The sequence below is a fragment of the Callorhinus ursinus genome, unplaced genomic scaffold (assembly GCF_003265705.2).
Source record: "Callorhinus ursinus isolate GAN/ISIS: 27379988/994484 unplaced genomic scaffold, GSC_fseal_2.0 scaffold36, whole genome shotgun sequence".
Classification (NCBI taxonomy): domain Eukaryota; kingdom Metazoa; phylum Chordata; class Mammalia; order Carnivora; family Otariidae; genus Callorhinus; species Callorhinus ursinus.
This window is the reverse complement of record NW_027397098.1, coordinates 2,644,862-2,664,973: the sequence shown is the minus strand read 5'-3', so window position 1 is coordinate 2,664,973 and position 20,112 is coordinate 2,644,862. Positions and strand designations below refer to the sequence as shown.

The 20,112-nt window shown below is 41.2% G+C and overlaps 1 protein-coding gene and 1 long non-coding RNA gene across 2 annotated transcripts in view; one reads left to right on the top strand and one right to left on the bottom strand.

Moving 5' to 3' along the window:
* FAM107B (family with sequence similarity 107 member B) overlaps positions 1-20,112 on the bottom strand; it is a 228,164-nt gene that overhangs the window by 184,020 nt on the left and 24,032 nt on the right. The window lies entirely within an intron of this gene.
* The window catches only part of LOC141370484 (uncharacterized), a 52,530-nt gene that overhangs the window by 29,134 nt on the left and 3,284 nt on the right, over positions 1-20,112 (top strand). Inside the window, exon 3 of the long non-coding RNA XR_012374541.1 lies at positions 17,741-17,920. This is a non-coding gene — a long non-coding RNA (uncharacterized lncRNA). The remainder of the gene's footprint in view (positions 1-17,740; positions 17,921-20,112) is intronic.

The following is a 20,112-nucleotide window of genomic DNA, read 5'->3' as shown; positions in this document are numbered from 1 at the left end:
AAAATAGCTGAAGAAGTATTGGGACTTACTTGCTCGGCCAGTGGTTCAATAGTATGATTGGATCTTCCTATATAACTTATTTTATGTGGTCAGTACTTGGCACTAGTCAATAAATATCTGTTGAATGGTTTGATAAATTAATGGAAGGATAAATAAAACAGCAAAGAGATAGTAAGAGTTAAATGAATGAATGATAGAATATAAAACCCATGTCTACTGTGTTGCTTCTGAAGTTAAAAGAAATAATACCTTGCCATAAATTTGTCAACCTATTTTCAGGCCTCTGGTGGTATGAGTAGTCCCCACTCCCCCTTCCCACCCAGTCTAAGGGACAAACCAAACTGTTTGGGATAGCTTTCTTATAGATTCTTATAGATTCACAATTAAGACCATCCATTAAGACTAAATTGAACAATACTTTATAAAGTACAGTAACTCTGCTGTAAAATAAAAAAACCAAACCCCATTATCACTCAATTCTCCTTCACTAGCTCTATAAATCAGTGCTATTTTCTAAGTCCAAGATACACTAAAAACCTTTACTAAGTACAAACATCATAAATCATTAACTGTTCATTTCCAAAAATTTATTTTAACTCCAGACACGGGTAACTATTGCTGGGATTTATTTTCACTTGCAAGCATGTAATATTATTTCAGGATAGTCAATGCTGTAATGTTGAAAGGATCAACTAAAAATAGATTTTAAATGAATCAATAGGAAATGTGCAGTAGAATACAGAGTGAATGTTGTGGCTTAAATCTGCAGAGGAATCCACTGGAGCCTTGATAATGTCATCCCCCAGCCCTCAAATAGGAAGGTAGCACTAGAAGGCTCTGTTGACAGCCTGAGGAAAGACCTCACTGCCTGAGAAAGAGTAAGGAGCATGAAGTTCTGTGAACTCACAGGACAAAGGAATAAGGGAAGAAGAAATAAAGGAGGCAATAAAGCAAATGAGCCCAGAGGAATTCCCAGAGCACTGTGGAGCCAGAGATCTTGTCAGAGCTCTGAGAAAAAGCAAAGAGACTCCATTCATCTCTGCTTTACAGTAGGCCCTTTTGTTTTGCTCAGATGGTTTCTTTTTTATTCATATATCACAGAGTTGGAGTCTGGATGATCTGAGGAAAACAGGGAAGTAGGAGAGAGAGAGGAGAGGGGATAAGAATGAAGAAAAGCACTTCCTTTCATCAGAAAAAGCATTTTATTTCCACAGGGAAATGTTCTAAGATAAGTTTATCTTCCCCAACCAAGAGATTTCTCTGAAAATGCTCCCCAGGCCAATAGGCCAGTCCGTCCCTGTGGAGTACTGCTCTCTCTAGTTCATTGACTTTACTTAGACTAGGTACCAGTTCAGCTTATATTTTTTCTCCATCTGAAAATGCAATTTACACCACTGACTGATGGTGATGTAAAACTTGCTGAACATTTTGGAACATGACTTGTTCGTGGACAAAAGCTCTGTCTCTGAGAACCTAATTCTCCTGACACTCAGCAACAGCTAGTGCCACCACTGGGACACTTACCATGTGCCAGTGTTATGGGAAACAATTTACACACAAAACCTCCCTGGAACTTAACAGTATTTATACATACATATGTATAACGACCAGGAAAGACATTTTCCCTATTCCACAGCTAAAGAAGCTAAAACACAGGAATTGTAATCAACTTATTACAAAGGTAATAAATGGCTGAAAACGGACCTGAATGTACATCTGACTCCAGAGCCCAAGTTTGTCTTAAAACAGTCCTAAATTAGATAAGATAAAGCAGTGAGAATAGTGAGTTTGTTGGGAGGGAGAGTTAGGGAAAAGACAAAGTGTATTTCAAAGCAAAGTTGGAATTATCCACACTACCACTGAGCACATGCATTTGTATAGAGAATTGATTGTTGACTAGAAAGTGATGTAAGTGATGGTTTTCTTGGATTCCAGGCCAGGCTATTTCTCCTGACCACAGCCACGCCCCTTAACATCCTTAGTCTGCTCAAATCTTATCTGTAAAATGAGATGGTCTCTCAGGGCCCTTTCAGCCCCAAAACATTCCCTTAGGATTCCCAGTGGTAGCCTATTTCTGGGTAGCCTGAAGCATGTCACACACCATCTGAAAAAGGAGGTTAGATGCAAAAATACAAAATTAGGTCAACAGCACCTACAGGACTGCCTGTAGGACTAGTGATTGCTGGGTGTCTGAACATTACAACTAACCAATGGTTAGGGCTGAATGGGTTGGTGTGCTAAGTTTCAGTTGATTGTGTTGTTATACTAGTTGTCTGTTCTGGATATTATTGCTGTGTAACAAGCAATCCCAAAACTAGTGGCTTAAAGCAGCTTTATTTTGCTCACAATTGTGGGGTCAGAAATTTGGAAAGGACTTAGAATGGGCAGTTTATGCACCCACATGCATCAGCTGAGGTGGCTAGGGCGAGAGGATACCCTTCCAAGATGGCCTTCTCACCCACATGTCTGAAGTCTCTCTCCACTTGGGCCCCTTTCTGTGGCTTAGACTTCTTCCAGCATGGTGGTGTCAAGTTATTCATACTTCTAACATGGCAGGTAGCTTCCAAAAGACCAAGACAAACCTGGTAGTACTCTTAGAGGCCATGCCCTGAAGTAGAATAATGTTACTATTATACCCTGTTAGTCAAAGTAATCACAGAATAGCCTAGATTCAAAGGGAGGGGAAATAGCTTCCACCTTTCAATGGCAAAAGTGTCAATCTGCCATGATGTCCTACCTCAAGATTTGGCCAGAAAGGAGCCATGTAACTATTGGATTTGGAGAAGGTGGAATGATCTAGAACAAAGAACTATAACCACCTACTGGGTATGGCATGCTTAGCAGTTTTGCCTGCCTAGCATTCATGATCCAACCAGCTTTCTTCTGTTGCCAGAAGACGTGACCTCCTCAGCTCTCAGTTCATGTGGTTTTGATAGAGGATCGATTTTGCCCCTGAAATATGTGACTTAGGCCTTTCAGACATCATCAGTGCCTACAACAGTGCCTGGCACATAGTAGGTGCTCAATATGAATGAATGAAAGAAAAAGATTGCATTCCTATGACCACAAGGATTGTTTCAGGGATACATGATTCAAGTTGTAGGACTTTTTCTAGAATGACTAGGAAAGAGGTATCTTCCTTATGCTGGACTTGGAATTTTAGGCATGTAATACAAAGTTATTGAGACACCACAAGGTAAATCCCTGCAAGAGAATGGAACTGACTCAGTGGAAAGGAAAGCTGAGAGATGAAAAGAGAAAGGCAGAGTCTTGATGACACTGTTTGATATCCAGCTGTGCCTAAAGTTAGTCTGTCCCCTAGACTATTCAACTAACTAGCTAAATTCCAAAACACCAACACCCCCAAATGCTGACAAGAATGTGGAGCAACAAGAACTCATTCATTGCTGAGAATGCGAAATGGTACAGCTAGCCATCTTTGGAGGACAATTTGGTTGTTTCTTAAAAAGCTGAACATAGTCTTACTGTACAATCTAGTAATTTTGCTCATTTTCCCAAATGAGTTAAAAACATGTTCACACAAAAACCTGCACATGAATGTCTATGGCAGCTTTATTCATAATTGCCCCAAATTGGAAACAAACAAGATTTCCTTTAATAGGTAAATGGACAAATTAACTATGGTGCATCTATACAATGGACTATTTTTCAGATATAAAATAAATGAGCTGTAGAGTCACAAAAAGTCATGGAGGCGACTTAAGTGCTTATTGTTAAGTGAAAGAAGCCAATGTGAAATGGCTAAGGGCTACATACTGTATGATTCCAACCATATCACATTTTGGAAAAGGCAAAACTATAAAGTAATTCGAGTGGAGGGAGGAAGGAAGGTATGACTCGATGGAGCATAGGACATTTTTAGGGCAGTGAAAATATTCTGTGTGACACTATACTGATGGATATGTGTCATTATATACTTGCCAAAGTATATAGAATGTACATATACTATATACAAAGTGTGTGTGTGTATATATATATATATATATGTATATGTATTATATACAAAGTACATAGAAGTAATACACAAAGAGTGAACCCTAAGATAAACTATGGACTTAGTTAATAATAATGTATCAGTATTGTTTCATCAGTTGTTACAAATGTACCACACTAATACAAGATAATAATAGAGAAAACTATTCAGGAGACAGATGGTGTAAGAGATGGTATATGGAGACTCTATACTTTCTGCTCAATTTTTCTGAAAACCTAAAATTGCCGTAAAAAAATAAGCTACAAGTCAATACATCCTCTTTTTAGCTTAAGCAAGCTTAGGTTAGTTTTCTGTCACTTGTGATTAAAAAAAGTTCTGAGGGGCACCTGAGTGGCTCAGTTACTTTAAGTTTCTGACTCTTGATTTTGGCTTAAGTCATGATCTCAGGGTTGTGAGATGGAGCCCTGTGTTGGGCTCTGCGTCAGGCTCTTTGCTGAGTGTGGAGCCTGCATAAGATCCTCTCCCTCTCCCCCTCTCTGACCCTGCTAACTCTCTCTCTCTCTCTCTCTCTCTCTCTCAAAAAAAAAGTTCTAATAGATCTTGACATGAAGGTCGGTTTAGTGACATGAGCCCCAACAGCAGTCAGCATGGGATATGAGGATTTCCCAGCAACCAGGCAGCGCTATGGTGGGGCTCCCCATGGCTTTGGTATCAGAGAAGTAGCAGAAAATATGCCAGCCAGAATCAGGGTGCCCAGTCAGGGGCAGGACTCTGGACTATAGAATGGAAAGAGCAAGGCAGGAGCCGAGGTATTGAAGAGACTGTCGAGACAATCAGGCCCAAGGAACAAGGCAAAAGCCAGATATCAAGATATAGGAGAAGCTTAGAGTGTCAGAGTAGTGATGCCTCCAGCCAGGCCCTGATGTGAAGATGGAAGGAGAGTGAGCCTACAAGAGGGGATTTTCTGCCCCATCCCCCAGGGGGCAGGAGGGAACTAGGGAGGAGAGGAGCTCTGTGTTTTAGGCCAGACAGCATCCAGTTTGATCACCACACTAGCCTACGAAAAAGTCTGTTAGGGAAAGCAAACATAGTGGAGAAAGATGTGAATCTCTATCTCCAGGAAAACCAGAGGTCACCCTCTGCCCCACCAAACACAGATTCCATGAGAATAGTCCTCTTTAAATATAATTCCTGAAAACCCACTAGTTCCTTTAAACCTGGACCCTAGCACTGTTAGTTCTTTTCTGATGTCACATGTGACAAGTTGATATTATTCTTCCTCCCCTCTTCTTTCCACACATAACTCCCCAACTTTCTGAATAAATTTTGTATGACTTAACAAGTGCTACAGAATCATCTTTGAGCAATATTTTAACTGTTTCTCCAAAGAAGTTTGGACAGTGAAAAGAACCTGGATCTCAGGCACCAGACTCAGTGTGTGTTTTGACATCGGTTAATGCTAATAAAATACATTATTGATCTTGGTTGTAATTAAGAACTCTCTCTGTAGGCCCACCAAACTGATCTTCTCTTCTTTTTAGTTAATGACTTTGGTTTAATAAACTGATGGTCATGTTTTGAGAAAGAGGTCAAAGAACCCACTCACCATTCTTCCTCTCCTCCCCAAAAAGAACTGAGTCCATGAAATATAAAGACACATGCACCATACAGGGTGGAGTAATATGGGCAGGATATCTCCAGGTGAAGACATAGCTTAACCAACAAGGGGAAGCTTGACCTGAATAGAAGCTCTTCAAATTCAGAGAGCTAGCACTGAGATACACTTCCCCGGGGAGCTTGATAGGCAACAAAGGGAGCTTTGAATCCCAAGAATGGCTCTGTTTTATCAGTTTTTTTTTTTTTTAGATTTTTTTTTTGTTTGTTTATTCATGAGAGAGGCAGAGAGAGAGAGATTGAGGCAGAGGGAGAAGCAGGCTCCCAAGGAGCAGGGAGCCCGATGCGGGACTCGATCCCAGGACCCTGGGATCATGACCTGAGCCGAAGGCAGACGCTCAACCATCTGAGCCACCCAGGCGCCCTGTTTTATCAGTTTTATGTATTGGGGTTTCAAATAAAATTTCCTTTGAAAAGGACATTTCATTAATTTTCCTTAAAAACAAAAGTTAAAAGACATGAAAATCACTGCCCAAGACAAATTAGTTGAATAAAGACACATTGCTGCTGAGATTTGGGAATGAAAAAGAGCACCTTTGTCAGTGGTCTTCTTTGAGTCAGTAGAAGCACTGGCACTGTGATCCTCCATCCATTCTTTGATTTCTGCTACTCATCCAGTGACAGTTAAGAAATTTTCCTGGAGAAGTGCCTGGGTGGCTCAGTCGTTAAGCATCTGCCTTTGGCTCAGATCATGGCCCAAGGGTCCTGGGATTGAGCCCTGCATTGGGCTCCCTGCTTGGCAGGAAGCTTGCTTCTCCGTCTCCCACTCCCCCTGCTTGTGTTCCTGCTCTTACTATCTCTCTCTGTTGAATAAATAAATAAATAAAAATCTTTTAAAAAAATACAAAAAAAGAAATTTTCCTGGACTTGACTCACCTTCAGGGTTTTGCTCAAATGTCACTTCTCAGTGAAGCTTACCCTGACCAGACCATATGAAATGTCAAACACGTGTCACCCTTACGTGACTACTTTTTCTTTTATTCCTTAGTATTTTATCACTAACATGCTATATAATTTACTTACTATTACACTACCAGGGGGACCACCTTAGCTTAATGAAAATAGCAATTACTATCTGTTTTGTTCATTGCTGAACCTAAAACAGTGCCTGGAATATGGTAGGTTCTCTAAATATTTTTTTAAATTTTTTTATTGTTATGTTAATCACCATACATTACATCAGTAGTTTTGGATGTAGTGTTCCATGATTCATTGTTTGTTCATAACACGCAGTGCTCCACGCAGAACATGCTCTCTTTAATACCCATCACCAGGCTAACCCGTCCCCCCACCCCCCTCCCCTCTAGAACCCTCAGTTTGTTTTTCAGAGTCCATCGTCTCTCATGATTGGTCTCCCCCTCTGATTTCCCCCCCTTCATTCTTCACCTCCTGCTATCTTTTTCTTTTTTATTTCTTAACATATATTGCATTATTTGTTTCAGAGGTACGGATCTGTGATTCAACAGTCTTGCACAATTCACAGCACTCACCATAGCACATACCCTCCCCAATGTCTATCACCCCCCCACCACTCCAGCAACCCTCAGTTTGTTTCCTGAGATTAAGAATTCCTCATATCAGTGAGGTCATATGATACATGTCTTTCTCTGAATGACTTATTTCACTCAGCATAACACCCTCCAGTTCCATCCACGTCATTGCAAATGGCAAGATGTCATTCCTTTTGATGGCTGCATAATATTCCATTGTGTATATATACCACATCTTCTTTATCCATTCATCTGCCAATGGACATCTTGGCTCTTTCCACAGTTTGGCTATTGTGGACATTGCTGCTATAAACATTGGGGTGCACGTACCCCTTCGGATCCCTACATTTGTATCTTTGTGGTAAACACCCATAGTGCAATTGCTGGATCATATGGTAGCTCTATTTTCAACTGTTTGAGAAACCTCCACACTGTTTTCCAGAGTGGTTGCACCAGCTTGCATTACCACCAACAGTGTAGGAGGGTTCCCCTTTCTCCGCATCCCCGCCAACATCTGTCATTCCTGACTTGTTAATTTTAGCCATTCAGACTGGTGTGAGGTGGTGTCTCATTGAGGTTTTGATTTGGATTTCCCTGATGCCGAGCAATGTTGAGCACTTTTTCATGTGTCTGCTGGCCATTTGGATGTCTTCTTTGGAAAAATGTCTGTTCATGTCTTCTGCCCATTTCTTGATTGGATCATTTGTTCTTTGGGTGTTGAGTTTGATAAGTTCTTTATAGATTTTGGATACTAGCCCTTTATCTGATATGTCATTGGCAAATATTTTCTCCCATTCTGTCGGTTATCTTTTGGTTTTGTGGACTGTTTCTTTTGCTGTGCAAAAGCTTTTTATCTTGTTGAAATCCCAATAGTTCATTTTTGCCCTTGCTCCCCTTGTCTTTGGTGATGTTTCTAGGAAGAAGTTGCTGCAGCTGAGGTCGAAGAGGTTGCTGCCTGTGTTCTCCTTTAGGATTTTGATGGACTCCTGTCTCACGTTTAGGTCTTTCAACCATTTGGAGTCTGTTTTTGTGTGTGGTGTAAGGAGATGGTCCAGTTTCATTCTTCTGCATGTGGCTGTCCAATTTTCCCGACACCATTTGTTGAAGAGACTGTCTTTTTTCCATTGGACATTCTTTCCTGCTTTGTCAAAGATGAGTTGACCATAGAGTTGAGGGTCCATTTCTGGGCTCTCGATTCTGTTCCATTGATCTATGTGTCCGTTTTTGTGCCAGTACCATACCGTCTTGATGATGACAGCTTTGTAATAGAGCTTGAAGTCCGGAATTGTGATGCCGCCAGCTTTGCTTTTCTTTTGCAACATTCCTCTGGCTATTCGGGGTCTCTTCTGGTTCCATACAAATTTTAGGATTATTTGTTCCATTTCTTTGAAAAAAGTGGATGGTATTTTGAGGGGGATTGCATTGAATGTGTAGATTGCACTAGGTAGCATTGACATCTTCACAATGTTCTTCCAATCCATGAGCATGGAACGTTTTTCCTTTTGTTTGTGTCTTCCTCAATTTCTTTCATGAGTATTTTATAGTTTTCTGAGTACAGATCCTTTGCCTCTTTGGTTAGATTTATTCCTAGGTATCTTATGGTTTTGGGTGCCATTGTAAATGGGATCGACTCCTTGATTTGTCTCTCTTCTGTCTTGTTGTTGGTGTATAGGAATGCCACTGATTTCTGTGCATTGATTTTATCTCCTGGCACTTTACTGAATTCCTGTATGAGTTCTAGCAGTTTTGGGGTGGAGTCTTTTGGGTTTTCCACATAAAATATCATATCATCTGCAAAGAGTGAGAGTTTGACTTCCTCTTTGCCGATCTGGATGCCTTTGATTTCTTTTTGTTGTCTGATTGCTGTGGCTAGGACTTCTAATACTATGTTGAATAGCAGTGGTGAGAGTGGACATCCTGCCGTGTTCCTGACCTTAGGGGGAAAGCTCTCAGTTTTTCCCCATTGAATATTCGCTGTAGGTTTTTCATAGATGGCTTTTATGATATTGAGGTATGTACTCTCTATCCCTATACTCTGAAGAGTTTTGATCAAGAAAGGATGCTGTACTTTGTCAAATGCTTTTTCTGCATCTATTGACAGGATCATATGATTCTTGTTCTTTCTTTTGTTAATATATTGTATCACGTTGATTGATTTGCGGATGTTGAACCAACCTTGCAGCCCAGGGATAAATCCCACTTGGTCATGGTGAATAATCCTTTTAATGTACTGTTGGATCCTATTGGCTAGTATTTTGGTGAGAATTTTTGCATCCATGTTCATCAAGGATATTGGTCTGTAATTCTCCTTTTTGATGGGGTCTTTGGTTTTGGGATCAAGGTAATGGTGGCCTCATAAAATGAGTTTGGAAGTTTTCCTTCCATTTCTATTTTTTGGAACAGTTTCAGGAGAATAGGTATTAATTCTTCTTTAAATGTTTGGTAGAATTCCCCTGGGAAACCATCTGGCCCTGGGCTTTTTGTTGGGAGATTTTTGATGACTGCTTCAATTTCCTTAGTGGTTGTTGGTCTGTTTAGGTTTTCTAATTCTTCCTGGTTCAATTTTGGTAGTTGATACATCTCTAGGAGTGCATCCATTTCTTCCAGGTTATCTAATTTGCTGGCATATAGTTGCTCATAATATGTTCTTATAATTGTATGTCTTTGGTGTTGTGATCTCTCCTCTTTCATTCATGATTTTGTGGATTTGGGTCATTTCTCTTTTCTTTTTGATCAGTCTGGCCAGGGGTTTATCCATCTTGTTAATTCTTTCAAAGAACCAGCTCCTAGTTTCGTTGATCTGTTCTACTGTTCTTTTGGTTTCTGTTTCATTGATTTCTGCTCTGATCTTTATTATTTCTCTTCTCCTGCTGGGTTTAGGCTTTATTTGCTGTTTTTTCTCTAGCTCCTTTAGGTGTAGGGTTAGGTTGTGTATTTGAGACCTTTCTTGTTTCTTGAGAAAGGCTTGTATTGCTATATACTTTCCTCTCAGGACTGCCTTTGCTCCATCCCAAAGATTTTGAACAGTTGTGTTTTCATTTTCATTGGTTTCCATGAATTTTTTAAATTCTTTAATTTTCTGGTTGACCCATTCATTCTTTAGTAGGATGCTCTTTAGCCTCCATGTATTTGAGTTCTTTCCAACTTTCCTCCTGTGATTGAGTTCTAGTTTCAAAGCACTGTGGTCTGAAAATATGCAGGGAATAATCCCAATCTTTTGGTACCGGTTGAGACCTGATTTGTGACCTCACTAAATATTTTTTAAGGTTGGATGAGTTATTTCTCCTTTCACCCTTGGCCGATCATGGGAGAGAAAGTGAAGAGGGGCAGTATATTTCTTGCATTCAAAGATCAGTATCTGGCCAGGTAATAATTATGCTGGATTGGTAGTATGGCCAAATTTTAGCAATTCTTCCCTGGATCCTGTATCACTCCTTAGTTGCTGTGCTCATTCTCTCTCTCTCTCTTTCTCTTTCATAACCAATCTTGCTGAAAAATATTCTACATTTCTCATCTCCACTGTTTAACCTTCCTTGTCCCCTAGATTCACTGTAGTCCTTGCAGCTACCACTCTATTGAAACAACTCTCTTAAAAGTCACTAAAGATGTCTTTCTACCAAAATCAAATGAACAGTTTTTAGTCCTCTGTCTCTTGACCTTTCTACTCCCTCCCTTTCAAAAGTATCTCTTCCTTTGGCTTTCACACTCTTCTGGTTTTCTTTCTTTGTTTGACTCCTCTCAGTTTCTTCACAGGGTCTCTTTACTCTGTTCTTGAAATGCTGGTGGTCCATGCCCATGTGGTGTCCTTGGACCTCTTTCATCCATCTGCCCAGATTCTCCCTAACTGATCCAGCCACTCCATGACTTAAGCAATGACCAAGACAATAATGGTTTCCAATTCTATCTCTGGTCTAGCCTACCCTCCTAAAAGTCATATCTACATGTTCCTCTGCCTCCCAGCCATGGCCACACTAGTGCCTCATAGGCACCTCAAAATTGGAACCTGTCCAAATTCAAACATATCCTCTCCCTCCCAAATCTATAACATCACTTTCCCCATAATTGCCCAACCCATTAAGCTAGAAGTCATTTATAACTTCTCCTTCCCTTATAAATGCCACATTTAATCAGTTATTAAGTCCTATCAATTCTATCTCCAAAGCATCTCCTTAATTACATCATTCTTGAATCTATCATTATTTATTCCCTAGGTTTCTATAGGAACTTCCCAAGTGGTCTCCTTACCCAAACAATTAATTTCCCATGATAAAGTGATGTTTCCTTAAAATTCCCCCATAATTTTCTATGATCTTCAGTATAAAATCCAAACTCCTCAGTAAGGCATGCAAAGCTTTTATGATCTGTTCTGCCTGTCACTCCACTCCTGTTCCCCACCAGTTTCCTCCATGCAGTCATATGCAGCCATAGTGAAATGTCTCTTTCTGAAACACCTTTACCCACCTTTGCTCTGGCAATTTCCACTTATTTTTCAAGATTTCATTTATGTGTCAGATCCTCAGATTAGGTACCCCAGTGCTTACTTACATCAAACACCTATTGTTCTTATATTCTGTTTTATTTACCTTCCCAACTAGATTGGGGGCTACTTGAGAAGAACATCATTCTCTTTTACCTGTATATTCCTCCTCAAAAGTAGTCACAGTGCCTGCCTCTTAACAAGTGCTTGATAAATATATGTTGAATGAATGAATGTCTTCGAGCTGGGAATAAGTACATGGCAGTCAAGGCAAGATCTGACAAAGTATAGTGGACATCTGTTATTCTTTTTGGCCGCCCAATATCTGAACCTTCCTCCCACGTCTGGAGAATTTCTCTGACGCTCAGTGGGAGGCAGGCCTACCTCACATTCTTGATGCTGAAGATATCAGTAGCTCTCTATCCATCTCTTGTAGCTGTGGCAAAGGCTCTAGCCTGACTTCCTGCAATCAAATGGACCTTCTCCCCCAAGACTTTGAATGGGAAACTAGCAGCTTCAGATAGATGGAACTGGAAAGAGTGGTCATCAGGCAAAGTTTGCATTCCAGGGCCACAACAGCAGTGGTATAAGTAGCAGCCTCTAGAGTCTGGAGCTGGCAGAATCAGGAGCAGCATCTATTTTAGCAGTGGTGGTAGAGCTGTCTTCCCGGGACCAGTTTTGCAGCACTGTTTGGGATGTTGTTCCAGGCTGTGTAGCTGTACCTTCGTCAGTTTTATTTAAATCAACCAGAGATGTTTTCTCTTGCTTACAAATACAAACACTGACTGGTACCCAGAGGTTTCAAAGGTACAGCATTTAACCAGGATGCAGTGCAAAAGAAAACCAGGTAAAATTCCAGGGACATCAAAGTCTTAGCAGTACCAAGTGGAACGCATAACCTGCTCGCTCAAGTGCCTGCTGGCCTGGATTTTACCCCTGTCCTTCCTCAAAGCAAGGTTAAGAATAGATCTGATTATACCTTTGGGATCTAGAGTAACTTTTCTTTAAAAAAAAGAAAAAATCCTGAATGCTTATTGTAGAGTCAAAGCCTGCATGTTCCATGGCATGCCTAGAATTTAGGACCAGATGAGACCTGTTAAAGGGTTACAAGAGAGCTGGAGTTTGGTTCCAGCCAGCCTTTCTGGGAAGGATGAATTGCTGAGGTAGAGTGGCTATGTTTGTAAGCCAGGGAACAATGCCATTAAGAAGAAACAAAAACCCAGATAGACCATGTGATCTGCCAGCCTTTCTGGGAAGGATGAATTGCTGAGGTAGAATGGCTATGTTTGTAAGCCAGGGAACAATGCCATTAAGAAGAAACAAAAACCCAGATAGACCATGTGATCTGCCAGCCTCAGAGCGAGCTTCTCTGAGGACTTGAAACCTGAATGACACCCTGAGGTGGCTGATGAGTGAAGTCTTTCCCTGCTCACATGATCTAATGCACTGTTTGCTCAGCACACCTCAATGAGATCCATGTGTTGTGACATTCCTCTGACACCCCCCCTTCCCTCCTCAATCAACCTGGCTTCCGAGATACTAGTGCCTCATTCCTTCTTCCTGGTTAAAATCTGTAGATCAAAACTAGACTGTGAGTTAATCCGCTAAGTAAAAAACATACTTCACCATATAATAATTTTCCCTGACACCAGCACCCTTACTCCCTGTCCAAATGAATAATGTAGTGGCCTTATTAGAACGGAGGCATGACCAAAGTTCACATCCCAGTTTTAATGAGGTCTTTACAGAGATGTGAAATGAGTCAGAAGGACAGTAGTTGCAATATACCGGTATTTTTCTGGATAATTTATCACCTTGGGCCTCTTCCATCCCAGGTAGAAGTACCAAGGGCCCATCCTCTCCAATAATATGCTCTCTACTATTACATTGCAATGCCTAAAATCAGTAGCAGTAATGTCTTTGATATAATGCATAATTCCAAAACTACTTATGACAATGCACATGTGTTATGGGAAGAATCATTAACAACCACTGACACATTCACAGTAGTAGACCTTGAGGGAATGAAATCTAAGACAGGGAAGAGGACAGCCTAAAAATAGAAAGGTCTAATCCCATCATGGAAGCTAGTCATGGATGAGGCACCTCAGTGATCATCCTGAAGAGCCATGGTACTTGGAAACTCAGAAAGATGAGAGTCAACAGCTCAAATAAGGAGAGCTATCTAGGACAAACCACATGGGGCCAGGAGAACAATTTGGAGGCAAGGGTAGTATGAAAATACATTGGTAGCCTCTCCAAGGCCTTTCTTATGGAAGTGAATGGGTCTCATTCACAAATATCTTCTAAATACATCCTCCCCTGAAAACTACTCACTGTGGCCTGAGCCACATCTTGGGATATAGGACATCTGAGATGTTGGAGGAGACCATCAAGAGAACATGACCACCAGTTGACCCAAGAAGTGGACCTGGGCAATCAGAGGCTTCTCACCCCTCCCTGTCTTTGGAATGTGCACTCTGCCACTTTTGGTGCACTAGGAACCACTTTAAGGATGAAACCTTGAGAGAGTAATGTGTTATTGAGACTATCTGGACTGTATATGACTGGACACCATTAAGGCCTTTATATAAAGTCTGAAGATGCTGGCTCATGGGTGGGGAGAGCTATTCTTCTTGCAGCCATCAAGACAAGCCACATACATACACTCCCTTGCTTATTAAAACAGCCAACTACCAATCTGAAGTTGTCCGCCTCTTTCTTCTGTCTCTCCATGCTCTCTATGTATGGGGACCAGTTTTGGATTTCACTTGGGGAGCTCCTAAGGTTGTGAACCAACAGTGGAAACCAAGGCTACTGTATCATAATGGAAAGACCTAAACTTTTTTTTTAAAAAATCCATAAAAAATGGATTCCCTGGAAAAGCGCTTTTAAAGCTCTATAAAGCTATCAAAGATGACAACATTCAAGTCTATGAAAAGTACAAACACAGCATATGACTTTTGCTGATATTGTCCCAAGGATATCATGAAACTGAATGTGTCATGGGAGGAATCATTGAATTCAGAGGACCCTGAATCTAGCCCTTGGACCCAGGCATCCAGGGTCTCTGCCTGCAGCATTTTGCTCTAGAGAATTCTGGTCAAGGAGTCCTGGGCCAGGAGATGTGCCCACTCAGCGCCTCTCCCCTTCTAGATCATGGTGCAGGTTCTTGGCACCCAGGAATTCCCTGACTAGACCATCCTAGGTGGAACCTTCTTCCTCAAGTCTGTAGTAATGAAGGACCACATGGCAGGTGTGTACATCTCTAGTCAGAAAGAGGGTTCAGAGGGTGACTCTTTGGGGAAGGATGGGACAGCATTAGGACCTGCAGGCTGAGGAGTACAAATGCATGTGCTAGTGGCCCTTCAAGGTACAAGGCAGAATCAGGGGTGGCACAAAGAGGGAGCTTGGCCTCAGGCTCTTTTTTACTGTAGCTCCAGTCCTGCAAATATTAGGAACAGATCTGCCTAATGCATTATTTCTGTATCAGCACATCTGCTAAGGGATGGGCCCCATGCCGTTGGACATCCGCTAGGTAATGAGAAGGAGGAAGATGACTGGCCTCAGCTGGGCAGATGGGATGTGCACATCTGCTCCCTTCCTTCCTCATTATGATCTCTGGGGAAAGGTTGAAGCTGAACACAAAGACTCCACCACCCCCGAGTCTTCCCAAGAGAATGTTCCAAAGCAAACCCATAAATGAGGATTTTTTAAAGAAACTCTCTTTGTGTTTAAAACTAGAGGACATTTTGGGAAACTGTTCAGTTTTTATATAATTTCTGATACATGGCCCTTGTCCTGCAAGGGGCTGAGCATGCTATGATAGACAACTTGTCTTCTGCATCTCTTTTTGCTCTTACTAGTCAAGGCTGGGAAACCATCAGTGAAAAAGAAAGTCTGGGCAGGTCTGGGGTATTAAGCATTGAGCAGGTCTTAAGGGAAGCAAGTCAAGTGGAGTGACTTGATATGCTAAGCCTTTGAAAAACTGTGGAAAGTCCTAGGACATTGGTAGTCTCTAGACCATCCCAGATACCGCCAGAGTTGTCCCTGCGTGTCTCTATGCCCTGATCTGTGGCTCTGAGAGCTGCAAGGACAAGAGGGCAAGGAAGTGCCAGGTTCTTCAGAGAAGGTTATAACATACCTAGACTGAAGTCTACCTGCCCGGTGCTCCCACCTCCACCTCCAGAGAAGGTAAAGACTTGTTTCACAAGACCAGAAAGCTTTTCCGCAGTGTCTGGGAAGATAGGTTACAAAAACAGTGAAAGGAATTAGAAGAGAGATTTAATCCACAACATCTCTTGCTCTGGGTTCCAAATGTTTTTTTTAAATACTCACCAGTCTCCCTATTTTAATATTTACAGGACCACAGTGGATTTTTCCATTTTCAGGCTGATGTCATTCCCAGGCTGCAGGTTTCCCGCTATCCCATCTGCTAATGCAGTTGACTCCTGCAGACACAGACCCATTCACTCTGGTCTGAGAGGGCATCCTTCCTTCCTGTTTTTGCTGTAGCCTGGAAAGTGATGCCTGGAAAAAGGGACTGAACTTACTGCCCATTCAATCTCCATGATGTCAGAGTTTCTTTCCTTTTGCTCTTCACTCATCTCTTCAGAGATGGCCCTCTAAACCACCCTGGCCCTGGGCCCCTGGAAGAACAGAGTGCCTGAAACAGACCCAGCTTTATACTCCAAGGTTTCCCTCTCCCTTACAAAACTTACAAAAGTTTCAGACAAGAGTTTTACTTCCTCTCCAGGGACAAGTTCAGATACAAAGACATATAGCTTCTAGTAAACCTTGGTTGTTAGTAATAAGAGTTTGATATAGGAGATGAACATCCAGCTCCAGGGGAACTCGATTTGTGTCATGTTATATAACCTCATCATGTGTTGTGGGACCTCCTTGTGTGTGACGGTACCTGCTGACGATTTTAAGATGGGATGGATAAGACTCATGCAAACTTGGCCATTCAAAGAATATTTGATAAAAGAAAATTGTTAGAACAGGCAATTTTTTTTATCAGTCTAATAAAGTATAAGTGCTCCCAAAGTACAAAACTGACTCTAGTTCAAAAGCTACTTGTGACATTACCAAAAGGGTAGCAATGAAAAGAATGGTAACAGATGCCAGTGCATGCAGGCACACAAATACACACACGCACACACACGCACGCACACTGACACACAAACACACGCACACTGACACATACGTGAAGTTTTTATGATTACCCTTTTGCTAATAAATCAGGCTCTACTCTTTGCTCCTAATGAGGCTGGTGACAGAAACTAGAAGCTGGGAATGGGAGTCTACAACCCCATTATAGTGAAAACATGGAATTCCATTACAAAGTAAGTTCTCCTCCTGATGCCCACACCTCAGTTGTGGGCAGGTCTTCCTCAGACTTGTTGATGCTTCGGCAGGAGTCGCAGCGTATAGAAGGAACTTTTACATTTACCATGGAGGGCCACTGTGATTATTCAGTACTTATTACCGGTAAAATAGAATGCGTTTTTAGTTCTCCTTACAGCCGTGTTACATTTATTGTGTGGATGGATGAAAGGAAAATGAGAGGAAAGGAATGGAATGAAGGGATAAGAATAAATATGTAAACGACTGACTTTTTAGTTTATTCCAGTTTTTTTCTTCACACATACTCGTAAATGACAAGGAGAGAAAAAAATGATAAGGAGAAATTTTACTGCTTCTCAAGAAAAAGGTACACTCAACTTTTCCATTTTGAATACCAAAGAAAGTATTTTGTGAGTTGTTTTCCAAATGTTCAGCAGTCTCCTGATACATACAAAATGTAAGGTATGTAATGACTGAGAAAAGTAACCTTGAATTCAACTAACAAATTTTTCATATCAAAGCTATTAAAGGAATGGTGAATCCAAGTAATTTCTGAGATATATGTATGTATAGGACGTTGAGCCTCCCCTGAATTCATTGTGCCGCTCCTCTGATGACCAGCCACATGCTGTGAATAGGATGGCCTCGCAGCCAGCCCCAGGGGTAGGAGTAGCCTGCCCAGCCAGGCAGAGTAGTTCTCTCTCTTTCTTTGGACATCAGGGTAACAAAAGTCCAAGACTTGTTTTCTGGTGGAAAAGAAATACTCCTCCTTCCACTGTCTCTCTGTCTCTCCAGCTAAATGAGGATGTGAAAGCCTGAAGCCCTGGCAGCCACGTGGTGATTGTGGAGGAGCCAGCCTTTAAAACAAAATGACACTGAAAAGCAGAGAGGTGACATGCAAAGAGCTGGTCTTTGGTGCACCTTTGAGCGAATGTATCAAGCCATTGCAAAGCTTGCCCTACTCCAGACTTTTCGGTAATAAAAGCTGTACTTTCTTTAATCATTTGAGTTCGGGTTTCTTCCACTAAGATGCAAGTGCACCATGCCAGATAGAGCACATCTATGTGTCTGCAACCATGTGGGTTATTTTATTTTCCTTTTAGAAATCCATTAGATACTGAAAATTATGAACTTCTTTCCTTGGAAAGTTATTCAGTCAAAGATGAAATGCAGATCTAGAAAAAAATGAAAAATATTTCTTAACACCAAAGGTTGGATTAAATTCCTAATGACACGATGTAGTGAGTAAACAAGCTGAGGTCACCTCTGCTGTTTTATGACAGTTTAATCTGCCAACATTTTCACTGTCAGGGGAAAGCATGTTTTAGAGGAATAGAAACTGGGAAACTGACCATTTGAACAAAGTCAGCAAATAATATAGGTTTGGTGACTTGACACTTCTAAGGAGCATTTAACACCAAACACGGTCTAAATTAAGCTTAAAATGGTTTAGCGGTCCTAGAAAAATCTCTTTTGAGCAAGAATGGGTGACACTAGGTAAAAGGGCATTGTTGAGTCTAGGAGAGCAAAGTTACCAGCAATGGAATAAAAGGAACTCAGAGATCCCCAAAGCAAGGCTCTGTAGTCTCAGTGCTACAGCGTCAACCTCAATGGAAACCCATCCAATCCATTCCTGCTTTCTCCAGGAAGCATTCCACCAATTTCTTTTCTATCCATTCCATGCTGTTTTTCCTCTCTCTTTTTTAAAAGATTTTATTTATTTATTTGAGAGAGAGAGCGTGGAGAAAGAGACAGAGGGCGGAGGGAGAAGCAGACTCCTTGCTGAGCAGGGAGTCCGGCATGGGGCTCGATCCCAGGACCCCAGGATCACAACCTGAGCCAAAGGCAGATGCTTAACTGACTGAGCCACCCAGGCGCCCCCATGATGTTTTTATCTTTATCAAACTCTTTTTGATAGTCTTACGTGTTAACTTGGTTAAGATGGCCCCCAGACCTTTAATCAAGCACTAATCCAGCTGTGGCTGCATGGATATTTTGTAGATACACTTGACATCTACAATCAGCTGACAGTAAAGGAGATTATTCTTGGGAGGGTAAGCAGGCCTCATCCAATATTTTAAAGGCCTTAATAGCAAAGACTAAGGTTTCCTGAAGAAAAAGGCATTCTGCCTCAAGCCTGCAGCAAGTCCTGCCTGAGTTTCTAGCCTGCTGGCCTGTCCTGTGGATTTCAGATTTGTACGTTCCCCACAAATTTGTAAGCCGATTCATTAAAATTTGTCTCTATATAGATAGATAGATGATCAATGGATATATGAGAGAGAGATGCATAAATAGATAACATACATAGCTACATGGATGGATAGAAAGGTGTTGAGATAGATATATAAATACAACACACATGCACTCGTACACACACACACACATCCCCCACACACACACACCCCTGTTGGTTCTGTTTCTCTGGAGAACCCTGATATATACACTACTGAATAAGCCAGATAGGGCAAATCCAAAATTGCCCTGATGAAGATCAAGAAATTGAGAGAATCCTTGGGATATAAGAAACTACTGTTCAGTGACCTCTGCAGGGAGAGAGTGGTATGTAAATAAGACCTCAAAAATGCTGTGTCATGGAGTGAAAACCACAGGGAAAAATCTCCACAACCATAGAAAAAATTTTACCATTGAGGATTTCTTAAAGCAGGCAGTTTTTTCCCTGATAACATCCAGAGATAAAGGAAAAACAGCAAGCTTTCTAGTTGAAATAATTTGGTTGGAACTAGTTCCATAGAAGAAAGGATAAAGCTCACCCACACTTCTTTTCCTTATTCTGTTGTTATAATTTTATTACTAATCACATACAGCATGAATTTATGGCAGCCTCCCTTAAGAGGGAAAAAGACTGCACAGAGAGTTTTAAATTACTTATATTATCCTCATAAAATTAGATGATTAATGTGTCAGTAGGGCCCAAACTCAGTCCTGTGTCAATCACTTTTTCTTATCTCTATTAAGCATTTGTTGTGTACTCCGTGCTGTGCCAGGCCATAGGAGCTATGGACTTGCCTTCAAAGAGCTTATTTTCTAGTCAGGGACAAAGATGAACCTTGGAAAAGCAATAATGAATAATATGACCCAGTGTAGAACTGAATGCTAGCAGGTATAGTGCAGATACTACCTACCATTGAGTTTTAATAAAGGAGATG